At 38.3% G+C, this 26925-nt stretch overlaps 1 protein-coding gene across 15 annotated transcripts in view; it reads right to left on the minus strand.

Moving 5' to 3' along the window:
• Positions 1 to 26925, minus strand: part of LOC308060006 (poly(rC)-binding protein 3-like) — a 528829-nt gene that overhangs the window by 237622 nt on the left and 264282 nt on the right. For 2 of the 15 annotated variants that reach the window (XM_080378176.1, XM_080378174.1), the window contains exon 2: positions 16381 to 16476. The exons of the other annotated variants lie outside the window; for them this stretch is intronic. The gene's annotated coding sequence lies outside the window, so the exon portion shown is untranslated. The remainder of the gene's footprint in view (positions 1 to 16380; positions 16477 to 26925) is intronic. 15 annotated transcript variants of the gene reach the window in all.

Here is a 26925-nt window from a genome sequence, read left to right on the forward strand (position 1 = left end):
TACAAGGGAGAAATATTACTGTTTCAGTAATTACAATAAAATTGTATGAATAGCTTCCCTCAATTAATTACATACATTCTGAACCAAATAAAGCTTTAATGTGGCTGATGACATCAAGCTGAACATGGTCTTCCTTGCCTAAACAATAATGGTTCTGTTCACAGAGTTGGCACTTCTGAAAGGAAGATGAATTCTGGCAACCAGATCTACTTTCCTTAACAGATGTTTCAAAATATGGTAATGAAGTGTGGGTTTCCTAGGCTGTCAGCTGGAATTCTCTAACTAGGGAACAGAACAAAATGGATCTGACGCAATCCATCTCTTCCCTTTAAACCTTTAAAGACTACATTAGATTTTATATTAATTTTACAAAACATTGCTTGCAACAAATTCTGTAATAGTAGATCCACCTCTGCTAACACAATTTACTCTCAACCTTTCCTTCACTAATTCATAACTGGGTGTGACAGACATCATGTCTATCAGAAGGGCTTCAGAGTGGCTCTGGCATCCAGAGCACTATCACATTCCCCCTTAAAGAACAAAAAAAAATATTAAAAAAATCAGAAGAAACACATTTTGTCTGAAATCATCAATCAAACTCTGTAATTAGAAAAATGCAACACTTTTTTTTGCAAACAAAATTCATACTGAACTCAAATCTTAAGTAATTTCTTAAACACAGCTTTATCTTCACACTGATGAAAGCTGTACTAATGAAGGATCAGCCAGAATTACATGTCTAGCAGAGAGATGAAAGAGAATGACTCTCTTAATTAAAAGCTGAATCACGTTTAAATTTTCCACTTACAGTAGTTGCCAAACTCCTCTTTCCTGTATTTTTCTAGAATAACTCTCATGTACATCTCAGTATAAAGGAGCGATCTATCACAACAGTGTTCCATATTAAACATTCACATACTCACTAAAAGTAAACAGTTAAGAAACACATCAAAACCTTCAACTTCCAGCATTGCTACTCATGTAAACGATAAATTTGTGTGCCTGATGTTATATGTTGGGCACCATTAAGACTGGTCTGTGGTTATCAAGTAAAAAAACCTATACCGAATCCTGACAACACAGAAAGAGCAGCACTAGTCATTTTTAGCCAATGTGCATTGTTAGAAAGCCAATAACACTGGTAGCTGTATCAATAACATAATCACTAGCAGAACTCATGGCTTTGCCAGTTATTAGGGTAACCTGCCAATTCTTCTTATGAAGCCCTCAAAAGAAGTGAAAATAATCAACCAGACTGACATTTTCTGACAGTCTGCAGCTGGATTTCACATACACAATCACACCACCCAATTTCAGACATAATTGTTTAGGCATTTCCATGAATGAGGTTAGAGAAAAACCCATTGGTCTGCAATTTCAGACAATTCAGATTATCATTCCCTGAGAAACTGTAGCATCTCACACACTGGAAGAGTAACTTGAAATTTGGAAGATTGGTGGGTAAGCTTTTGTGTCAGAAATAGGCAAATCCTCCCAAAGCTGGCCAAACTAGGAAAAGGTGCACTATTGCTATGAAACACACTTATGAACTTACAGGAGGCTAAGATGCTTGGACCTTCTGTTCTGGCTGAGGAATCTCCATTTTTTTCCTGTTTCTGCCTACCGGACCGACTACCTGGTGTATCACCTGCCCTGCAGGACTCAGGCTGCTCTAAAAGGGAGAGGGGGAATATACCACCTCCACCCCTCTGAGCTGCAGCCTTACAGGACAGTGTAACAGACACCGAGTCTACGCTCTCTTCAACGTCACCTAGCGCAGAGGAGGAAGCTTCTGGGCTTAATTGCAGAGAAAGAACCAACTTTAACATAGTACATAGGTTTATTTGGGTCCTATTGTAAAAGTCACTTGTGCTTTTCATTATAATCCCTCAGGTACTTTTTTTATGAATGGCTGTGAAGTGTTACTGTTCCTGTATTGCAAATAAAATACTAAGTATTAGAGATTCGAAGCAGCGCTACCAAAATGCCCGTTGTATTGGAGGGCAGAAAATAAATTAGAGTTTCTGATTTTCCTCCTTTTCTGCTAGCCTGCTGAGAGGCTGGGGTAGAAGAACAGTGACTAGGGCTTGGAAAAAGTCTGGAACTAGTATATCTGATAGTCTTTCTCTAGTTAACGCCCACCTGTAAAGTAGAAATATGTGTTCCTCATTATCTTAACAACTATTGTGAAGATCAGTCCATTGAAGATTTGATGTGACCAGAGGAAAACTATAAAAATGAAACAGTAACTTCTAACAGACTTGTTAGTTCTGGGATGAATATGACTTCAGAGTAGTAGGGCTTATTTGTATAATAAAAAAGAAATATTTTGGTTTTATTTTTGCTTTTGTAACTGACTATATAAAAGCAAGTCTATGTGTACATGCATACCTAAAGAGAGATAGGGATAACCTATATAAAAAAAAATTAACTATAATAAAAATCAGAACTTTGATGTCAAGCTGGCAGTTTCCCCCGGTCTCCCATTACTAACTCCCTCCACTCCCCACAGGGAGTTGCCCTTAAAAAGGAGAATTTGAAAGACAGTGGCAAAACAAGTGATGTTTTTTCTCTCTGCTGCTTGTGTAGAAGACAGTAAAATGCAGTTTCATTGTCACAAGCAAAACACTGTAGCCAACAAGCGAGTAGCCAAGCTTATGTCTTAAGTTTGATGTGTCCAACAAGTAATAAACAACTGTAAAATACGCTGATACATGCCTCATAAGAAAGAGAAAATAAATATGAAGTCCCAGTGGTTCAACAACTATTGTTAGTCCTATCGGTAGTGGCAGAGCTTATATCTAGTATGGGTTATTTTTACAAGTCTTTGCCAAGTGTTCATACCTAGCAGCCATTCTCTTCTTTAGACTACGTGAAGTTGTTAACCTCATTCCAGTTTTGGATAGATAATTTTCTACACACAAGCACGCAAACAGGAACAAGACATTACCCATGATGACATCAAAGCAGAGCACGGGGAGGCTGAACCAGCACACATTTCAATTCCATCAGGTGTAACAGTGGTCCTTCTAAGGCAAGAAAGTTCTTAGAGAAAGCGTCTCACATGTCTGTGGATATACAAATACGCTTTTTGGACCTACTAGTCCACTGCCTATTACAATCTCTGTAATATTTATGTTGAGCAGAGGTTCAAAGCCTTCCTGAAGAAACCAAAAGCAAGTTGTTTTTTTCCCCCATCACCTCCTTAAACAATAGCCTATTCACTAAAAATACTCGTCCACACTTCACTGTTACCTAGCGTTAAAGAAAACGGCAAAATACAAGAAATACCTCTGGACTTGAGCACTTTCAATAGTTACCATCACAAAACAAGACACAGCAGGACTTGCTCAAGCTCTGAAATCAAGAACTATTGAAGATGTTAATAATTTACACTGGCGTCCTCTTTCAATTGCTATCCCCATCCATATTTTACATATTCATCAGCACTGTTTCACTTCACTGGCAGCTGCACGTTTGAGAATACTGGAATGAGCTGACACGGTGGTTCAAAGGCACTCATTTTTACAGGTGTTTTGCTTCCAGTTAGGTGTTTCACTTATACTCATGTGCTCATCTCCTCAGTATTTTGAAGCATGCAGTCAAAACATTTACTTTCACATCCACTCATGTCTGTCTTTCCCACCCCCACGCTTTCCTTGGCTATTTTATCAACAGGTCATTCAAAAACACCTCTGAAGTTTCTTGCGTTTGGTGGTCTGTGATATTTGAAGGACTACTGCCAGCTTGCTCCATGCTACTGTAACTGTCAGAGCAGCCTCCTGATGTCGAGCTCGGTGCAGAGTGAGAATTAAATCCACCCTATTGAGAAAAAAACATTTGTTTTCCATCACTAGCACTACATCAGATACAAGCAGCCCAAATTCATTTTTGTTGATTTAGGTACAAAGAATCATAAAACAGTCACTATTTTGGACCTGATTTTAGACAAGGGATCTGCCTGCCCCTGCACGTTTTTAGCCCTTCTGCATGTTGTCTGTGGTTCTTGCTGTGCAAAGCAGCACTTTTCAGCTCCCTCTGTCCCGAGGGCTGTCAGAGAGGTGCAGTTTTTGTCACTCTCTCCAGTTGGAAGTGAGATGTGATCCCTGTATTAGCATACTACCACTATTAGCACACAGGCATCCTGCACAACAAAAATACTGGCTTGTGCACCGACAACATCTGCCAGAGGCAGTGTTATGCTACTGGAAGTTTCCAGATAGCTGCCAGGGATTGACTCCAGTGCCAGAATTTCCATTCTATCATACAAAATTTGGGAACAGCCACAGCAGTCAGCATGTGGTCTGCACAGCTGTCTGTTCAGTGGCTTTATTTTATAATACAGCACTACTATTCTCATTTTCCTAGAGAAGGATGACCCTCTTAGCTCCATGCTCTTCCAAGATTCTTAAAATTCACTCCCTTCTCCCAGGTGAATTTTGATTTTCCGACAGTTCTCAGGGACGTGTCTCACACCCATTCTCACCATTCTAGGTATGATCTAGTATTGCTTGTCTTGTGTACAGTGCCATGCAAGTGCACACATCCAGGTTTTAATACCACAAGGTAAACAAGTATAATTCTCAGATTCATATACTCATTATTTCCTACAGCAAACAAATAGACACCTTCCCTATGCCACAGCTGCATTTGGCAAAGCATTTAACCATGGCAGCATGGCTGATATGGAGATGTCTCCTGGAGTCTTCCTGAAAGCTAATGGTTAAAACACAATTTTAATGTACTTATTTTGTTGTTCTTATTCACAACTCCATTAAAGGCTTTCCTGTATGTGACCATAAATATTAAACAGAGTTCAGTCAGCCCATTCATCTCTGATTTCATCGGTGGATCGTAACAACCAGCTTTTCATACAAAAAGAACAGGGTTCACAGGCACATATTTTATTTAAATTGCTACTTTATTCCTTACACTTATATGCAGAACAGAAAGAAAATTGGAAGCTCAGTTTCTTATAGTGGCACTTCAGGCCAAGAGGAAACTAGATACAAAAAGAAATGAGAGCAAACTTTCAGTCTTTCTTTTATGTTATGCTTCTTGATTGTTGAAAATAAGAACTGATAGAGGTATGAGCCACTAGTGATTTTCAATTATAAGATGCTTTGCTCTTTTTTTTTATTTTTAATTTAAGTAAATATTTAGAGTTTCAAATAACTTGAGTCAAAAATATAGAAAGAAAAATCACAAAATATGCTGCTAGCACTTTCCAACAGTGCATTAAATAACATAATTAACATCTGACACATGCTTTCCATTAACATTTCATTAAGTCATTTAAATTTCTTCTTCCCAGTGCAGGGGGGCACCCGGTTTAGAAACAGTTCTTCTGTCTTTAGATTGTAATATAACAAGAATAGAATTCACTGTTTATTCATTAGAAAAAGTAGTGCCAAAGACATGTGCTCATATCTGGCGGCAAGTATGGTAAGATTGTGATCGTTCTCACTTTCTAAGAAAGCTCAGCTAGGAACTGTTTTCTCCCAAATTCTGTCTCATTCAGCTACTCTTTATGCGTATCACAGAACAATGTATGGTTGTACTCAACCAGTGACTCAGGAGACATTGGAAACTGGTCCAAGAAGTAGTAAGAAAATCCTTTTGGTTTTAACCAAAGATTTAAAAAAATGGCATGCATATTCCTGTTCATTACAAGTAAACAATCAGAAACAAGGAAATAAAAATAATATAAATGAACTTCAATATTTTTTTCTGTTTGTTGTAAATGAAATTAAGTATGGCAATTAATACTCTGTCCGTCTGCTGTTTTCAAAAGATTTGGGTGGCCCTTGGATCTGTTTGAGAATGGGCAGGTTACCTACTTTGATTTAAAAAAAGAGTGAGAGGTTGCATCACAGAAAGAACAGTACTTTCGAGACAGGTTATCCCAGGACTGAGCATCCCAAACACTTAAAGGGATGCAAGAGAAAAGGACTGTAAATTTGAATTAGATTTTAAATTCTCAACAAAACCTAGTAGAAAGTAGAGACAGTTTTAGCTTGCACTTGATGTGGCTTGTATCATTGAGGAATCATGTTACAGCATTGTATGCCGTTTATTGATTTTCAAGAGTTTAAAGTTCTGTCCTGTTCTGAATCACGATACTGAATTACATATTGAATTGCTACAAACTAGCCAAAAGAGTATATCACCTAATCAGACCACTTGCTAACTATGTATGCTTAATGAAAAGAACAAGGGAAAAAACATGCTTTTTTTTGTGATACTGCACAAAAGAGAAACTAACTCCTAAAGACAGTTTTCCTAATTAGATTTATTCTGAATGCAGATACATTTTTCTAAGCTGAAGTGACACATATACTGATAGCAAAAATCAAAATTGATGTTTTCAGTTATGAATGAATTTGTATACAGCTTATGGTTGTCCAGCACCTAATTAAACACCCTCAATTCACAACTTGCCTTGATTCAGCATCCTCAATCTTTTGTTAATTATAAGGTCCCATTCTCATTGCTCAGTTTATACTTCTACAGGCTCCTATTGGGATTTCTGTTAGAGATGTTTCCTTGAACCCAGCACAATGAAAAGTAACCATAAGAAAGGCACATTTTAAGGAACAATGCCTCCTGCCGTGAATGGTGTGGCAGTAGGACTGTTTGGAAATTGAGGAGTTATTATCAGGGCTTGAATTGAAAGGGAAAAAAGAGAAAGGGACAACCGTGTTTGACCAGTGCAGCAGAGGAGCTGCAAGTCCTTGCTAGGTTCTTCTGGTGGTGAGAATTGCTTGTAAGTGGACTAAACACGTTATGTTTAGTTATGTCCACTAGGCTGCTGTCGCTGAACTATGCAAGAGATTTAATTGTCCTTTCCAACCCTAGGTCCATGAACACTGTGCCAATCAGGGCATAGAAATAACTGTCCCGGACAAAACTGACCCAATTCCACAATTCTCATTCTCTGAAGTACTTTCATTGACTTCATTATAACATTTAGGCTTTGACTTCTCCATTGTACACAAACAATGAAAACAGTATGGATTCAGTTGAGGTGAAAGGGGAAAAATCCTGTGAGATAAAGTGACAAGAAGACTTCTGTCCAGCACAGGAATTATTAATAAGCAACAAGTTGAATGTATGACTTCTATGTCTTTCACAGATACGCAAACAGACATACATGCTGATAGACTATAAAAGCCCTACTCTGTAATCTTTACTCAGTTTTCAGCCTATAAAAACCTGCACTCTTCAATGGAATATGGTGGGTTTTTTGGAACACCAACATATGTAGACCCAAATATGAGAAAATATTACATTCTGAATGTATACATTCAGCAAGGAAGTCCGCAGTGACAATGTTCTCAACAAGAAGGCAACACAGTGATTACACCACAAGTGCATCTGTCATCCTGACATCTAGCATTGCTTAATTACCTGTGTAATATCTTTATGGGACAGTTTAGAAATACCCCATTTCACCCAAATTGACATTTTCTCAGAGTGAGCCTGTGTAATTATTATAGGAGAAATATAATGAAAGCACAGCTTCAGAAGCATTGCTTCACATATTAAGTTACTTGTGGTTTAGTTCCATTATATCTCAGTCTGTATTATTCAAGTGATTGGCACTCTGGTCTAACTGTCTTAATATATTTAAGTCTAGAGTAAGAAGAGACACACACGGAATCTACACTCAAACGGCTGTATTTTGATTTCAACTGACCAGGAAGGAGAATCTCTGTTCAGCAACAGCCCACAGTTTTGCAACAAAAGCCAAAACAAATCCATTTTTAATGGAGAGAAGAGCTGTGATAGCTTGCTTGAGAAACACCAAGGCATTGCCCAAACCTGGAGGCAGACGTGCAAATAGCACCATGAGCAAGAGATGTAACATGATTAAAACACTTCCAAGTTTCAAAACACATGTGAATTTCCATGGATATAGGCGTGGCAGGGTAGTCTAAACCATTTTAGCTGACCTGTCACTAATAGAAACCTGGAGATCAGTACTGTCTGAATATGCAGTTAGAATTCCCTATAAACTTAACTGAAATCTGAGTTTCAGAACTAAGAAATCTGTTTGACCTCACGTCTTTCCCCAAAAATATATTTGCAATGTTTTAGCTTTCAAACGTGAGTGCATAGCTTATGAGTAGGGAAAAAATATAGCTTTACAAAGAAGGCAGGTGTTTGTTTAATTCTTTTAGTAATATGAGACTAAGTCGGACTTAAGTCCTGTACTTTGATGGCAGTATTTACACAAATCTTTTTAAAAGCAGAATTTGATACTCCAGTACTTTTAAGACTTTTATTCCCAGAAGCAGATGGATGGTTATTTTTATTAAGATACAATCCGTTATTGGAGATACTGTATACAATTTTTTCTAAGAATAGGAGAAAACAGTGCTATCTTAAGTACTAAGCACTTTAGATATATTAAAATTTATTCAAATATGTCAAAAAGATGAACATAAGTAAACACTTATGAAGTGCTGTACCCATCTAGGCCAAACCATTTGAGTCAGGCAAGCAGCATCATTTCCTCAATAGCACCATTCATACAATCGCTACTTCAAAATCATGATTCCCAAAGGGATTTCATAAGCGGAGCTTTCTTGCAGGTCACGATTATCTTTTGCAGGGCTGTGAAAAAAAATCTTTGATTTTTACTTCTATAAAAGACAAAATAACTGTCAGTATTGATAGCAACAAAATCCTCTGCAAGCAGCTACTCTTTAATGCCTTTGGAGTGTTATGATCTTTTATAGGGGCTCGTGTTTGGGATTCTCACGCTGTAGCTATACAAAGCCCCCAGGCCCTGAAGAACCAGTCTTGCTTCCAGACCAGCGCCTGGATGAAACCGACACTTGGTCCTGCTGAATGCGTCAGCCAGGGGTGGATTTATCCCAGAGCTCAGTCCTTAGGCTCTGCCTCTGATTAAGTTATGGGTTAAGAGATTCACTGGGCGATCCTCCCTGAGATACTGGGCTCCCTGCACTTCTCTCATTTAGCATATGGTATTGGAAGTCACCAGGGCTCTGGTTTATCTTACTGCTTTAAACATACCCTCTATTTTTTTCTCCTTCTATTTTGCATTCTCTTACTAGGTTGCAGTTTTTCATCTTCAGTCCTTAGACTCTCACAACCTACCAGGAGAGGGGACTTCCCAGCAGCCCCCTCATTAACACCTTCCACTCAGCTAGGAAACATAGATTGTCTGCTCCTGAATGTAAGAAAACTAGAAACTTTGGAGGTTTCCACTGCACTTTGCAACCCCTGTGCAATGAATTTCAAGGGGAAAACTGGGAGTGGTTTGCAAAATTCTCAGCAGCAAGGATGCCACTGCTGGAGCTCACCACGCTCCTGGCATTAGGAGCTCCACATACAACCTGCAGTCCTAATCCCAGAGCCAGACCTACTGCAGTCTACAAATATCTCCTCTGTGATGACAATTTCACCATAGCAGCTGCCATGTAACTCACAGGAACTCTAGGAGGACACTTCTGTCAGCCTGTGCCTCTGAATGGGAACAACTTTACTAAAAATGGGTGGGGAACCACATCTTGGACTGTACATATATTTGTCCATCAACATTAAGCTTTGCAGTCAGTGGCACAGAGCGTTGGAGAGCAATACAGCAACTGGTGGGGAGGAAGGGAGAGAAAGCAGGTGACATTTACTTTATGCTTTCTCTAAAAATAAGCTGTAAAACCCAGGGCTATTAAACTCCATGGACAGATACATGACTTTATGAAGTATCAGTAACAGTTGAGTCTTTAAGACACAAAGGATGTGAATTGACCTCTGGGTAATACTACTGGCATTACTTTTGCTCATTATAGATGTCTGGTGAGTCTCAGGGAAACCTCTAAAGCTCCCTAATTTTATTCTAGTCTTAAATTGTCCCTTTTACTTTCATAAAGTTACCAGCTACCACCATGCAGAGCTTGAAGGGGGATGTTCAGGAGGCTACCAACACCATCTCCTAGCTATCCATAAATAAACTGTGTGGCATGTAGGAGGGCACTTCTAAAGACACTTTAACTGGGCTAAAAGTAAAGTGTGCTAAAGATATTAATTTCCAATAACAATGAAATTATTTGTCTCAAAAATTAAGATGTTTGGTTAACAAAACATCGCTACCATAGATAAAATGCAAGAGCAGATATTAAATGATCTGCGATACATACAAAGCTCCTACTGTTTTCTATCTAAGAAGTAAAGCTACACTCTCCACTTTTAAGTCTGTCACCATGGAATTTACTTCAACCAGCTCAGCAAAAGGACTTCAGTGAAAACAATAACAATTAATGATGGGGAGCTGCCCATACAACTTGGAAGCAAAGCCTGAAAGCTTATGCTTACTAAGTGTTCAGCAAAGTCTGCTAGACCCTGCTCTGAAAGAGAGCTGCCATCTGCCATACTTAAGGACAGGAGTAAGAAAGCAGAACCTTTTTTTTCTTTTCCTCCTCCAAAATATTTTCCATCACACACACAGGTAGGAGAGACAGGGAAAATAAATACAACATGGTGAAGTGCTGACACAACACCTCCAAAGGCCTGGCATAGTGGTGAACACCATACTACCTACAGAACATGACCTTCAGGTTTTGCTTCCCATTCAGCTCTTTAAGGAAGCTAAAGGGCAAAACACATGTGCCAAGGGAGTGCAGTGTCTGCACAGCACCTCAGAGATTTCCTGATTCCCTGGTCCATAAATCTGTGGGATTCCAGCACTGTAATATTGATTTCTCATCACTATTTTAATTCTGCTACTTGTCTTCTTTCACTGAACTCTGAAAAATCATAAACATTGTTAACTGCAAGCACTCCAAAGACCTTTGTGAAGGTAAACAAGAAAGGTGTTAAGAAGATCAGGCATAAAAAATATCTGCTGCAAAACTAATGGACAGTTCGAGACAGTGAACAACATTAAGCAAAAAACGATGCAGGATCAGATGGGATATACTTTCAAAATATTTCTGTGACAATTGTTCTTCAAAAATATGAAAAATAATGAAGATGATCCTGCTCAGTGAGAGAGAGAAATGACTAGACACATGAAGACACATGTTATTTCCATGCTGTGCTTACCTCTTACTTCCTATTTGCATTGTTCTGGGTCATAGGATTGACACCGACCACTGAAGAATATTGGAATATGAGGGTGACTGAGCTGCCAGAGCCTTTCTGAAGACGCTACATATCCCATCCAAATCAGCACTTGAGCCCAAGTTTGTTTTTTCAACCTTGTATGTTTAAGAAAAGCTACAGTTGGTTGTTGGTTTTTTTTTACTCTATTTAGATTTTTGCACATGTAGGGTACAGTTAAAATTGTACCTTTCTGTCTTGTCAACAGGCTGAAAAATGTATGTGTGTTTTCATAACTATCAGAATCCTGCGTAATTGCACTGGGGTGCTGTAACATGCAAGAACAGGTAGGGGCCATATAAGTGTAAAAGAGTATTGAAAAAAAATGAAGCTATTAGATGCTATGGTTCTGTCAGACAGAAACAAGACTGTATTCTGCCTTCACTTAAATGTTAGCCTACTAAAATCAATGGATACAAAGATAAAACTAAAGCATAACACATCTCGCTATATATACTCCTTATTGCACACTCATTTGTTTATGTGACATAAAGAACCATGTTGCCAAAAGCCTGTCCATCTTTTTGATTTTATGTGATCTAATGAAAGATATTAACCCTGCTTGAACACCTTGCATCACTCATTTCCGCCACATTGTAAAAACATTCCTTATTTCCTTAAAACAACAACAACAAACAAACAACACAAGATGCTTAAGGACCTAACATAGCAGCCACCACAAATTTAAATATTTAGGTATGTTGGACAGTTTTAAATATTTTGTTGCCTAGTTTCTGAGCTTACTTCAGACTTCAGGACAAGAAAACCAAATAGACATTATGAGTATATTCATACACTGAGAAAGTTCCCCCACATCCTGTGGTCAGAGACAGGAAACATCTCTGATGACTTGTCACTGCCCAGTGAGTGCCAGGAGAGAAGCACCAGGTGACAGGGAGCATTACAAAGTCCTGTAACAGCTGAGCAGTTCGGAGGAGAGCTCAGAAGGACCAGCAGAACAAATGCAGATAACTTTTACACCTAGCACTCCGTTTTGCTATCTTGCTTTAATCTAGCTGTGCTTTGCTGAGAAAAAAACCGAGAGAGTGCAAGCCTCGGGCTGCTACGAACCCATGAATCCATCGGCTGGACACTCAGTCCCAGCTGATGAAGTGCTACATCACATGCTTGCTTTTGCCTCATAAGGGTGTCAGAAAAGACATGGGAAGTGAATTTGAGTTACCTGGGCGTGGGGGAGGGGAGCAGGGAAAAGGGGGTTCAGCACAGATATTAACAGTTAAATACTTGCCTAACTGCTCCAACTAATCAGCTTCTGAGGCCCGGGGTCACGGCAGTGAAGTAGAACCAAGACAACTACCTGAATAAGCAGCTTTTCCCTCTTTCTATATAAGTACAGAGACAGATAACATCTTCCAGTTGCAACTTCTGTGTGAGCAACAAGCTTCAGCTGCGTTATTTTGTTGCAGAACCTGAAAGCAGTTTTCAAGCAAACAGAAAAATAGCATCAATTACAAATATTCACATAATAAAATTTGTTTAAGAATCTCCAGTCAGAGGGAGCAGCGAGGGATGAAGAAAAGGATGTGCTACGCATCGGCATTCTCACGGCTCTTATGTGTTTGTATTTCAGTACCTTTACAATTAATCTAAAATTAAAAATTCCCAGTCATATCACAAGGGAGTTTTGCCTGTATATTGTGGCTGGGAAACTAAAATGCATAAAGACAAGCAAGACCCACTCAAGTATATGTCTCAGTACAGAAAGATTTGAAGCTGCTTTTGTCACTTATTAGTTTCATTATTTACGAGGCCATCTGCAGCCAGTCAGTTCACTTCAGCGTGGTCACAGCTGAAAGCCCTTTTTTGTTGTTGTCTCTGCTGTTTCTGACATGGAATCTGCCTCCTAAAAAAACATGATATGAAATGCACTACTCACTCGCAGCTGTCCCCTCTTCTCCGCAGTAGATGTATGATTGCTTGATGTTAATGCGATCAAGGGCTATAGGATTTTGCTTGTTACCACTCTTATAAAAAGCATGTCATGTACAGGTGATTCAAATTGATGGCTTAACAACCAAAACCAGCATGCTTATGCTCATTTTGTTCAGTTGCAATTCTTTTCAGCCTTTTTCCATTTAAATATCTTTCAAAAGCAGGAAGTCCTGCTGCATAAAATATCTAGGAAACATATATTAGAGACATATTAAGGTATAACCAGAGTACATTTTTAAAGTCAAGTTCTAAGTCAATCTTCCCCTTTAGTCCCACATCTTCCACCTATGCTCAGCGATGCATAGCCTCTGTGCCCCACACCTCATTAGGTCAGGCTTGGGTGTTCAGATTGTGTGCAGAAAACTGCCATTCCCCAAAGAACAGAAGGATTCCTGAGTATCTATTTCCATCCACTTTGTGAAAAGTCACCCCTTGAAAAACACAGGAAAAAGGATAAGTGTTGGACCATGATAGCCACCACAGGTAATTTACTTTTAATGTTCTGAGGATGTCACATCACAACTTGATGTAGCTATTATTTCTTATCTCAAAGTTGAATTTACAAATACCAAGCTGCACTGGAAGATCTCATTTCTGTCATCAGCTCCAAACAGGACAATAACTGTTAGACAAACACAAGCTGGCTAATCCCAAAATTGGGAGTTTTAAACATGACTTTGAACCTCCAAAATGCAGTGAGTTCATATTTTCATGCTTTCCTCTGCAATCATAAAAAGTACCAAGTTTCTTCTGTTGGCTTCTCCCAAGAAGTAAAGATTTAAGGAAAATGTACGACTACATGTCTTGTGGTAGAACTACCAGCATTAACAGCACTGTATGGTACCATTTAATCATTAAAAGGTTGGGTGTGAAGGATGAACAAGGCACACAGTGTGACTGTGGCCATACAAATAGATGACATTGTGCAGAAGATTTGTTCAGTATTCTGAATGGTGTCCCAGAGTTATGGTTAAGCAGATATTGTGGATTAAATTAAAAATAGCAGTAAACCTTCATCTACATAAGTGCCCAGTACTTCCCAGTGTAAGTACTATGGACATTTTCTGAAGAGCTGCCGCATTTCCACAAGGGACTTTTCCCCTCTACAGGGGATCTCATATCTGCCAGGGGCATTTGTCTAAGACTGAACGTGCAGTTTTTTTCAGACTCAATAAAACTATGCCAGCTTAGGTAAGGCCTTCCATACAGATTTTCCTCTGTAGTTTTTTTCTGCTATTGTTATTTTTTTGCTGACAGGCTTCTTGAACACTCCAGCAAGTAGCACTCTGTCATCTTTCCCTAATATCTTAAATTTGAAATTTCAGGCTGGACATGGGCAATTAACTGTGCTACTGTCTAAAACATTATTTTGTCCTAAGGAAAATTACACTGGGCAAGTGGTCAGAACATATGATGATATTTCTCTCCCCAAATCTTCTAGATGCATTTACAAAACCTAAGGCTGAAGAACTAATGCAAAATGTCAGATCTAATTTAGAAAGTTCAGTATCTAAAATGTTGGTTTACGATTTCTCAGATGTTCTGTAGCTAACTGCATTCAGTCTTTGCTAATGCCAACTCCTAACTGAAGTTACTATGTCAAAATGAATGTTCATCATTTTACATTTAAACTATTAATCGCAAACAATGAAGCAGGACCTTCTACTTGAATTACTAGACAAGCAACTTCAGACATCTATTTGTAATGAAGTATGAGCAGAAGAAGCTCATCTTTCAAAATACATTCAGACACCTTGCTCTGTATCAGTGGTGGTAAAATATGACAAAAAGTAGAGAATTTACACAACTTTCATCCGTTTTCTTCAGATAAAGTATACATGCTGCTTTTCATGTCTGCTCTAGAATAAATGAGCTTCTACCAATTCCATGGGATATTATTCCAGAAGGTACTCATTTTGGAAGTCCCTGAGTTCCTTCCTGGTTCCTTCCATCCACAACCATAAACAACTGTGTTTTAAATTTGAAGCCACATTCTGCCAAATTTTCACCAAGAGATAGCTGAGGACAAAATTCATTGATGTATTTTATCTGCCTGTATTCTTTCGTGGATCTGGCCCTTCAGAAACTGCCTTCAGTTAAACCAGCATGCATCTTGGGGGAAATAAGATCTGGGGAAATAAGATCCTGCATCTTATAAATAAAACTGGAAGAACCTGGTTCCGTACTTGCATCCATGCATCTTTCCTCCCTATACAATCCAAGTATTGTTATAAGCCTATCACAGGCAGGGAATAAGCACTTGGCAGTGCTAAAACACTAGTTTCTTTCTTGCTAAAGCAAGACCATGTGCACTCCAGAGGAAAGGAGTTGACCAATCATCATATTTTAAGCTTGACAGAAATTAAAGACTGAGGTTAGTCAATGAATGATAATATGATCCTGAATAGTTCAGTCAGCATATGTAGCATTTGCTTATTACCTCCATATCATCTTCCACAGATATGAAAGACCCATATAATCTTTCATAGCTTGCGGATGAGGCCTGTACCTTGCAAATGCCTCTGTTAGAATGATTGGGAGGCAAAAAAATTGGACAACTACCCTCCAGCGGCTGAAGACTGGCTGAAGTCATCACTGAAGGGATGAACTGAGGCAGTTTGTAATTTCCACACAGTGTTTCAGTCTGTTACATACCAAAGTATACATGAATATATGAAGTTTATACTTCAACCAATTTTTTCCCCAGAGGTCTAGCTGCCCTTTCATTAATATCTATTCTGCAGTCAGACAGTGCACAATACTTCTGTACTGAATGAATTTCACTAGTCCTCTTTTTCAATTAGTAGCTGATGCTGTAAAATACGCTAGTTTTTTAAAATGTTTGGCCTTGTTACCTTGCAGTTTTCTTCTTTAAAAACACCTGTTCCCTACAGTTTCTACCTGTGCCTGAAAGTGCTAAGTTTTCTTTGTTACCAGGCAAACAAATTTAGGCATCAGTCCCACAGGAAGGACCATAAAATTGGTTTTGGCCTGCCTTTAAATTTCCTTGCTATTTACCTCAGCTAAATCCATGAACCAATCTTCAGCTTTGCAGCTTTGCTTCCTGAACTCATGTATTAATGATATGTCAAAATCTAAAGCTCCCTGAAGAAAAGAGGTTGCCATGGGATACTGAGCGCTTAGGAGCAAAGTGTAGAAAGACCTATCCTGCTAAGAAAGGCTCCAAAGACCTTGCTGTGTCAGCTGGTATTGCTTTTTATTTCTTTAGATGAAACAAAATCACTGCTCTGGGAGTCACTGGGCATCTGTCAGCCCTGATTGCTCCATCGTACTGACCATTTCAACAGGACTAAAGGAATCCATTAGTGGAAAGGAAACTCCTCCGGTTCTGCAAAAGCTCCGACTTTGCTGCCTGGTATCACAGCTGCTCTCCTGCAACATATGTAGACAAATAATTTTTTTTCAGCAGTACCTGTCTGTAATTATCCTCTTTGCTCCTAGCTTTTTAAACATCCCCAAACTGATATGCAAAGAAGTAGTGTACTACAGATTAGTGATGCTTATGAGGGAGGAAAGGAGAATAAAGCGTGAATGCTTTAGGTGGGGTTAGCTAGCCAGATGGACATAATTTCCTCAGAGGTAAAGCTGATTTTTGAGAAAGACAGGAAAAGAAGAGGTGAAGACTAGAAGATGTGACTTCTGAAGGATAATTTCCAAGAGAGAGCATAGCTTTTGCCAGAAGTGTGTGCTTGGTGAGAAAAATAGAAGTCTGAATTTCCTGAAGGGCTAGCAAGAGAGAAGGCATTTGTGACAAGTTCGCTGTGTGCATCAAAGAGCTTGGTCACTGATGTACTTAGAAGCATTTATGTATTCCTGCAGTGAAGTAGTCACACTAAAATCTTTAAAATTTCACTTTTTCTGAACATAAATTTTTGCCACAGAGCTGTAGTACATACACAGAAGTGGCTTCTGACACAATCTTTAGCAACAGCCAAATTTACAGAAATTCAGTTCTGCCTGCAAATGATTCAGAAAAGAGAAGAAAGGCTAGATTTCAGTAAAAATTTGTACTTTTTTTTTTCCATCTCTTGTAGCAAACTTACTCGTTGTAAGTATAGCTGTAAAGATTTGATTGCAAACGCACATAGTAATTTGTTTCAAAGAGCTACCTAAGAACACAATCTTCAACTGGTGAAACCGATTATGCATTTACATATCTCATAGGTTTCTAATTAATTTGTTTGAAGGAAAACATAACAAAATTTTGCCTTTGGATCAGCAAGATGTTCAGTTGAAACACAGGTGATATTGAGGATTTCCACGCACAGCTATCTAACGTTGCAGCTTCTACAGCTATCTAAACATCCACCTAACATACAGGTCTGGTATTCTGTACAAATGGCTGCAAAAGAAGTGAGGCAAAATAAGGCACAGGGGACAGCATGCCCTTTAAGAGCAAGTGTAGTGTGTCTGCTTCACCGGTCAGTGACTAGTGGAGGTAAAAGAAGTTCCTCTATCATAATGGTTTCCACTTGAAGACCGTGCTAGATTCTGTCAGCAGGACCTATTTTATATCACGAACATCTAATGTTAAAAAGAAAACAAGAAACTAAATATGCATTTTAGCTATACAGTACAGGTAACATGTTATAGCAGAACAAGGAACATGGAATTAATGACGTCCAACACGAGACACAAGAAAGATTCCGTTGAATATACCAATAAGATGACATCTAAAATATTGTGTTCCCATTACTGAAAAGCCTGTATCACAAAAAATACAGGGAATTTACAGAAAAGAAGAACAAATTATTAAAGAGCAGGACATTGTGATTTATGGGTAAAGATCAAAAGATTAATGCCTGGTTAAATTAAGGCTATGGTGAAAGGGCATATGAAAATCAGCTTGAGGTATGGGAATGTCATAAGCAATGAAATGGGAGAGAAATTACTCTCACTTAATGGACAAAAATCAGTAATAATTGAATGATCGTCACAAAAAGCAAATTTGGGGTAGTAATAGATAAGGAAACATCTCCCAACAGTGCATTCTACTGAACGGCACAGTTTTTCCTCAGAAAACTTTGAGGCTTACACCTCTTAATGTAGATGCACATGCTAACTCATCAAGTTACACACATAGGCAAAAGAACAGTCTAAGAGAGCTCTCTGTGCCAGCTTTCTCCCATGAACTTGCAAGACTAATTTAAAAACTGAGTTTAGAACAACAAATGAGAGAAGATTCTATAAAAATATGAGCTAAAAATTACAGTTCTTGGGTTTATTTATACTTTTTCTCCTACTGAAAGTTTTGAATCTCTTTAAAAAAACAAGGCAGAATTCACTAATACAAAATTGCCATTAGTGAAAAATTTATCCTTGAAAAATATTTTTAGATCAACACTATTTTAAGGGTAAGAAATCTCTTGCAAATTGCAGAATCTTTCAAAACAGATTTTTTTGGTTTGAAACCAACCACACTGATTTTCTGTCCATTGTAATTCTTAATAATCAATAATTTACTGACTCGTTTATTTAAAAAAATATTAAAAAAACAAAAAACAGCAAAACCCCAGGAGATAAAAATTATTGAAACCAGCAAGAAAATTATTCAAGCTGCAACTTGTGTCCAGCTCCCATTGCAGGTTTTTGAAAACATCATCCTCCCTGGTGTGAGTGGAAGCACAATGTCACATTGAATTCAGATTAGACTGATCGCCAGGATAACCTGCATGGTTAACTGCAGCATCAATTCCCACCCATATACTAGGACAAAACGCACACAATGAATAGTGCATTTAGGCATACAACAGCCTTGGATCATTAATGAAGCATAAACTGCACTCTTATACCTCTGAATTTCACTTTCTGATGCAAGGCATCACTTTCAGGCAAAAGTCAGAGCTCTTGGGAGGGGAGTTTGGAGTCACTGGTAAAACTTCCACTGACTTCTGTGAAATGTTACAAGCCCTTCTGATAAAAAAAGTCAGTCTGAGGGACTGAATAGCTGAATTGTCACAAGGCACAGCACCATGGTCAGTTACTCAGGGTGGTAAAATGGCATCGGTAAATCTACAGTTCACTTGGAGAGTAGCACATGTTTGGGCCATGTGACGCTCGCCAACTAATACAGAGAACTAGTTTTCCTAGTCTCCTTTCGTAGTCAAGTAAAAGCTAGTTCCTATTGTGCTCAAATTTAGCAAAATAAAGTCTAAAATTCAACATATTCAGGCACAGTCCTAGTTCTCTGCTGCTTCCACCAAAAAGGGCTTCTGGGGATGGGATTTAATTCCCTTAACCACAGACAGCTGTAGTGTTGAAGTGTAGCTCTGAACCAAGCTCCAGCTCCCTTGCAGAGTGCAGAGAGCAGAGAGCAATGCAGCAGAGAACTATCTAGATTACCATTCATTTACCCAAATGCAGACATCTTCAACTACAAGCAGCCCTTTCAATTGGAGACTGACTCTCACAAATACAAAACTCTTTGAGCCTGCACTGAAAGAAAGACCACTGTCTATTTTAACGTAAACTGTGTTAGACACAGAAAGTCGGAGCAGCTGCAGTTTTAATTCCTGGCTGTAGGGTTGAAGGTAGCTTGCCAGCGTACAACATATTCAAACTTGACTTCCCATGGGCATGCGGGAATCATTACTGTTTTGCATTTAAATAAATAACCGAGGATGGCCATTAGATGTCTTTAAACCCCCAACTTTAAACAATTATTGAACCTCATCAAGGTTGGTTTTGTACCTCAGTTCAAGGATAACCCCAGACTGCCTATGGCAAAGCCAAACCTGCCTTTCTCTTGCCTCCACTGCCATAGTAAAGCAACACGGCTGCCATCTCAACGTATTTAATGCAGTGTAAAGACATTCCTTTTTTTCAGTGAAGACATGGCCTGAGGCTGCTGCTTCTACTTTATCTGTGCGTTGGAACATGGATGTCTTTTGAACTTCCTGAAGTCAGCAGGATCCCCTGGGTATAATCGTATTTATTTTAGAAAAGACCTATTGTTCTGGAGAATAAGACCATTTCTGAGGCTGTTTTGAAACTGCTTTTTCAAAATGTTTATTGTTCTAACCTTCAATTTTAGGGACATCAGAGGAAAAGTGATTAAAGACCCATTTCCCCCAGCAGAGACACTATTTTTATTCATTTTTGATGCCCTATTTGGCTATTTATTGCCCTTATTGTTCCTTTTGATGGTTGCTAGGGAGAAGGAGATTAAAACTCAATGTGCAGCACAGCTCATTCTAGGGTATAATTTTTCTGGTATTTAAAATAATATATGCTAGATAATAGATAAAAATTACTGTGTTGAGCTTAAAAAGGGATATTATTATGCCATATTTAGTTTTATTTTTTCCCAGTCTTCAAAAAAATGTTTCCTAAGGGATACACAGGAAGAAGACAGATGCGATAAATACAAACAGATTTCCTCTGTGAATGCAAGAGGAGAAACATAAGCCCCAGAACAACTGACTGTTTTCCTCCACGGAACAAAGAAAAAGTTCGTCTCTAGACAGGACTAATTTATTTTAATATTTTTTTTTTTTTTTACAAAAGTATGTGCTGTCATGCATTATTTGGAGCACATAATTCTGTGAATAAAAAAAATATTGATATATGGCGGTATTAGTGATGCACCTAAAAAACCCAGACAAATATCTGCTATCAGGTGGTCTACTACATTGGGCAGTACAAAACCCAAGGCATCTATTGGATAAAGCAGAAATTTAGGCAGCAGTTGTGTTTTGCTCTGGGCCTGTAATTTCTTCCAAAGACTTTTGATTTCTGTGAGAAGGATGGCCATTCTAAACACGATCAGCAGCAAAGTGGCAGGTTCTGTGTAGACCACGAGGTATCAGCTTCACTGATAACGCTCATATCATGAAACTGAAATAGGACGCAGGAGATGGACTTCCACACTAGAGCTGCTAATTTGGATTCAGTGTCCAGAGAAGAATGATTTGCCCACTGATGAACCTGCCTAGACCAGAGGGAGGAAATTCTGGTGTCGGAGAACTGTCCTGTGAAGAAGACCTGCACAGCTACAACCAGGGCTGTAGGAATGGTTGTGCCATCCCTAATACACCACTTGGCTTGTGTTATTTTTCAATTTAAGTGAAACAGGAGGCAACAAGTTTTATCAAGTAGGAGGAAAAACTCAAGGTGACTGTCAGATTTTTAAATCTCTTAAAACCTGGAAATGAATAGAGACTTGTGACTGAGTTTGGACAAAGTATTTACATTCTTTCAGAAACAATATCCGAAACAGGATGGCTGATTTCTCTTGCAGACACCTGTCAGGATGAATTCAGAGAGGAATTTCTCTGCTGTATTAAACCAGAAAACATGCCCATGGTCACAGCCACTTCTTACTTCCTGGGGCTCAGTTTCTACAGCTGACTGCCTTTGGGCACATACTTCTGTGCTGCTCACATAGTTTTAACAGGGTCCCATGAGGAGGAGAACTTGAAAGTAGTGAGGTTTGATTCCCAGCCCCACCAAAGGGTTTCTTGTGAGCCCTGGAGCATCTCATTTCATCTACACAGTTCACTTCTTCATTCAAAAATGAATATAGTAGCACTTACCTATTCTACTGTAAACTACAAATAAAAGTATTAATGTACCAGTATCATTCAAAGGTTACACAGATAAGCATCACACAGAAGCATCCCTAAATATTCACAGTGAACAACAGACTGACAGATTTGGCTATCTCACATGAACTTCAGACCTTTGTCTCACAGAGACTACAGCACGCCTCAGTTGTATGACCAGAACGTGTAAAAGCTGAACATTAGCTACCAGCATTGCTGATTTAATAAAAAAAAAGAGGAGGGGGAAGGGGGGTGTGTGTGTGTGAAAGGCCGATCAGCACGATTTGAAAGACCTCTGAAAGACTCCAGTTTGGATTTCACGAGTCAGCCTGCGATTCTTTAAAAGAAATTTTTTAAAGAAGATTTTAAAAAGAATTTTTAAAGAATTTTAAAAGAAGATTTTTTAAAAGAAATTACAAACCCCAGTCATAATGAATGAAAAAGAGACGACTCATGTAAAATACTAACTCAGCTGCTTTCCTCATGGATCCTTTAAAATATGTGATCGCTGAAATTAAGTATTTCTAGAGATTATGAAGTTTGTCTTTTACTATAGAAGTCCATATACTCTGTCAAACTCAAAATAAATGATTCACAGAGATCATAAACTTGCCAGATGCAAGACCTGGCATAGATATATGTGCTTTCCTTCTGACAGGTTCTGGAGACCTTTCATTTATGAGAATTTTTTCTTTTTCCCAGTTTTCTAGCTGCTTTTGTCTGTGCATACTATTCTGACTATGTGTGTTGTTATAAAGCCTAAGAAATAGTGTAATAGTGTCAAGAATTTCAGTCTCAGTACATACTACAGGACAGAAGATGTTTCCTTTGAAGCATCTTCAGTTTTATAAGCATAAACATTAGAAACCTGAAAAATACATAGAGAACCCAATGAAAATAATGATCATGTAAAGGTCAGTTGATAGAAAAGCTGATATTATGACTGACTGCACAGCTCCAAGAGAAAAGGAACTCAGGATACAAAAAAGGAAAAAAAGCTAGAGAGACAGTAGTCACTTGAGAGTCAAGCTTTAAATTAGAACAAGAGGTGTTGTAGGAGGCAAGTGAACTGAGCTGACATTTTGGGGAATTAAACAAAATCTGAAAATGGAAATAGGGAATCAAAAAGATGATGTAAAAGTATGGTTTTAAAATAGTTCGGGAAGAAAAAAAAAGGAAATACGTAAGGTGAACTTTTACTAGATTTGAAGATCAGCTATCAAGGGAAAAATGAAAATATTAACATTTAAGGAGGTGGTGAAGGCTACAGAAAATGACTCCAAAAGAGTATGGCCTACATTAAAAGTCATTAGGAAGATGAAAATTACTTTCCTGAAGATGTGAGATGAAAGTATCACTGTACTGCAGTAGCATCTTAAGTAAACAGATGCCTAGGGTCAAGTATAGCACCTGAATCAGCCACACCATTTTCAGAAGAATCATTTTGATGGACAGGTATTACCACAAGCTGGGACAAAACCAAAGCGACTGTGCAGCACTCTGACTAGTGTGTGTGTGTTACTGCCACTGCTCAGAAAGAAGAATTATGGAAATATTTGCAACTAGTCTCCTTAATTGTTAGAAATTATAAAAAAATTATATATATATATATATGGTGTACAACAACAGTAGTTTCATTCACAGAAATGGCACAGAGATTTTTTGTTTTAGTCTAAGGTGTTAGAAAACCTCTTTGACGCCAGATATGTTCAGTTAAGAGCTGCAGTTTCCATGAAATATATAAAATACCAGTGTGATACCATACCAGACACCTCTTCTATTCCAAAAGTGTGCTTCCCTTTGCTTTATGTTTTGGCAAATATATTCCAACTTCGAAAAGACTAACATCTATTCTCTTAAAGCACTTAATTTTAATTTAGAAGAAAATAAAGCTATACAAAAATTACAACCTTAGGTAGGTTAAAATGACAGCTTCCTCTGAAGGAGAAACTAATCTAGAAATCTTCTACACTGGATATTTACCACAATTTTGTTCAATGTTGATTTAAATGTTTCAATCAATATGGCTTCAAAGCATGTCCCTAGTGAGATCTTACTGTCAGCTATTCAGCACATCAGCTCATCTGAAATCCTAAACCCAATTGCATGATGTCTAAATGGAACCAGTCCCAGTTTTTTTTTTTTTTTTTTTTTTTTTTTTTATCAGATAGGCACATTAAATTTTTCAAAGGAAAAGAATCCAGCAAGAATAATGCAGAAACATGTCAAAATGAACCCTGATGTCTTAAAATATCACTCTCAGAATAAGTGGACTTGATCCTGTTTTACTATAAAGCTAGATTACATTCAGATATTGCTTTTTTTCTTTTTTTTTTTTTTTTTTAAACCTGAGACTTTCACACTCATTTAGACAGAATGTATCTCTTAAAATACCAGATTCAGAATTACTTAGACTCCTTTCTTCATTTCAGTGTATTTCTCATTATGAGTGGAAGAGTAGGTAAACATGTATGTGCAAACTGCCATCTGTACTTTTACAGGGAAGAGTCCAAATAATAAAGTAACATGATATTTTCAAATATAAACAATCTTACAGACAAAACGAGAAAACCAGATTAAGCAAAGAGAAGAAAACACAGAAACCTAATTAGAATGTGAAGTCTAGATATAAAAGCAATTATAAACCGCAGCTGTGGGGAACAATTTTTATTATGACAACGTTATTTTATCTCATCTCTGGGCCCTGGCCCTTAGCTTGCCTAACATCCTAGGAGTCATCTCTGCATTGCTGCATGGTGAGAAACAGGCCAAAATCTAAAAGTTCAGATCTGTAACTACTGTGGAATCTATTTAACCTCAAACTGCAAGATAAATGTTTGGATACAAAACAAATTATACTTTATTAGTGTATTGTCTCTTACAATCTAAATCCAGATATGAAGCTCAGGAAGTACTCACAACTCAAAGTCTCAGGTTCATCTCGATATTGCAACCAAAACTGAGCTCAAGCCTTTGTTAGAGGAGCTTATTACTCTATTAAACTAATGATGTCACTGACTACAGTGTTGGCACGGGATGAGTACTGAGACTGCTTTAACTCCTGTTTGAAGTCCCATGGAGACTGTGATAAAGCAATAATCATCACAGATTTCCACACCTTTCAGCGATAACCTGCAAAGCACTACAGATTTTGTGTGTAGCTACTCCAGCATAAAAGCGAGAAACAAAAGCCAAATAATTTACATAGCATCATTCTTGATTTAGAGCAATATGACAAAATTCACAAGTTTTTGATTATAGTCACAAATTGCCTATTTTGCTTAAAGGTAACACCCCCCACTCCCCACCCCAATATGTAAATTTAACTCAAAGTAGTAAATAATAGGTGAAGAAGGTTAATCATCCCTAATTAAAATTTTCTTTTTTTTTTAAATATATTTCAATTATATTCTGCATGAGAAAGTATTGTTGGGAATGCCAAATAAGCCAAAAGGACATTAATTAATCAAATAAGACTACATGACAAGTTAAACAAAAATGAAAACGAAATGCTTTTAAACTTAATTTAGGCATAGGGCATAATCATTATGAAACTTAATAAAAGGTAAACAGAGTTTTAAGAGCCACTTTTCAATTCAATTGACATGTAATGTCCTCCATTTACATGCAAAACTTATCTTGGCTATATAAGCTGGAAAAGGTTCAATTTTCCAATTATAGCTAATAGATATTTTACTGCAAGTTGAGAGAAAAATTATATACAACATAAAAGCTTGTGATGACCAGGTAAGTTGAGAAGGAGCATGTAATCAATGGCAAGCAAGCTTTGGAAAAGAAAGAGCAACTGTTGTTTTAAATGAGGGAAAACCATTGCAGAGACAACTGGAGGGACAGATCCTGACAGCTGCTGGTGAACGCCAGTTGTGTGCATGTTACAGGATGGGTGTGTAAAAAAAAGTGTGAAATAAAATGAGATTACCAGTTGGCTACAGCTAGGAAGGTGATATTTTGCTGCTGCTCTTCCCTGCTTGTACTTGGCTCTTTGTAGAGGCACTGAAGCCAGAGATGCCATGTCAGAGTGAACAAATGGACACACAACCATATGCTGAATTTCCAAATTTTTGATGTGTCTATTTAGAGAGGGCAGCAGTCAAGGGCACCTAAGTAGTGTAAGATTATATGAGCTTTTTTGGAAGGCTGCTTTTCAAACTGTACAAAGACAGAAAATCAGGAAAATATTCAAATATATCTATGCACATTATACCCCTTAATTTTCACTAACAATGTGGATGTTATTTCAGCTCTTCTACAGCATTACAAGGGTTCTTCGACTAGCTTTGCTTGTCAAGGGGCCTAACCAGGTAGTCATGAGGAGTCAGGCCACGTCAGCCAGCTGGTGATGCAGAGGTGGTTCTAGCTGGTGCTCTGCTTCCAGCCCCAGGGCCACATCTTCCTCCAGCTGCTGGGAACCCTCCCTTGCACCATCCATCCTTATCTCCCTGTCTCACACTGAAGCCTCAGAGATCTATTCTGCATAGAAAATACAGGAACAAATGGAGTAGTGGAACAGCCCATAGGGCATTTCATCCTACAGTGGGGGCAGCTGCTCCCACCGGAGCAACATGGAAAGACCTTTAGAAGGAAAAAGGCCGCTGCGTACAGATTTACAGCACGTTCCAGGAAGGCCAGGCAGGGTTTGCACCTGTGAACACTTGCTGTGGTTTGCACTGTTCTGTAGCAGGGTTTCACGATGGGAGAGAAATGCAGCGAATGCTCTCAGATGTTGTCTTCTCAGTTTTTCTAAAATGACATCTTATTAGCAGCGTTAATTGTGTTCTGCAGTACCTTATAGGGAAAACCTATCCCAGCAATACCTTGAAAATAATTAATGGGAGAAAAGAGCATCTTTTTCATGCTATTGCTACTGTTTGCAGGCATGAGGGCAGAATCTCTGTAGAACAGGAGAGAAGGGGAGGGAGAGATTGGGTTTGCAACCAGAGTAAAGCATTCACAACTGGGTTTATTTTGTGGTATTCTGAATGCAAAAAATAAGCCTTTTTTTTTGTATTTTTCTTCCCTTTTCTTTCTTTTTGGAGGTATGGAGAATAAAGGTGAGATGTGGAAAAGATTGTGGGAAATCTAGGTTTTTAGCCTGTATAATTTATACCTTCAGTCACTGTCGTGATAAAAAATGGGAGAAACAGCAGCAATAGAGGTAAAAAAGAACTGAGAACACGGGAGGGAAAGAAAGAGTAAGTAGAAAGAAATTAGCGCAGATATAGCACCGTATCTTATTACGGTACTACCTTTTGATGTA

This window comes from Falco punctatus (genome assembly GCF_963210335.1).
Source record: "Falco punctatus genome assembly, chromosome: 3".
NCBI classification, from domain to species: domain Eukaryota; kingdom Metazoa; phylum Chordata; class Aves; order Falconiformes; family Falconidae; genus Falco; species Falco punctatus.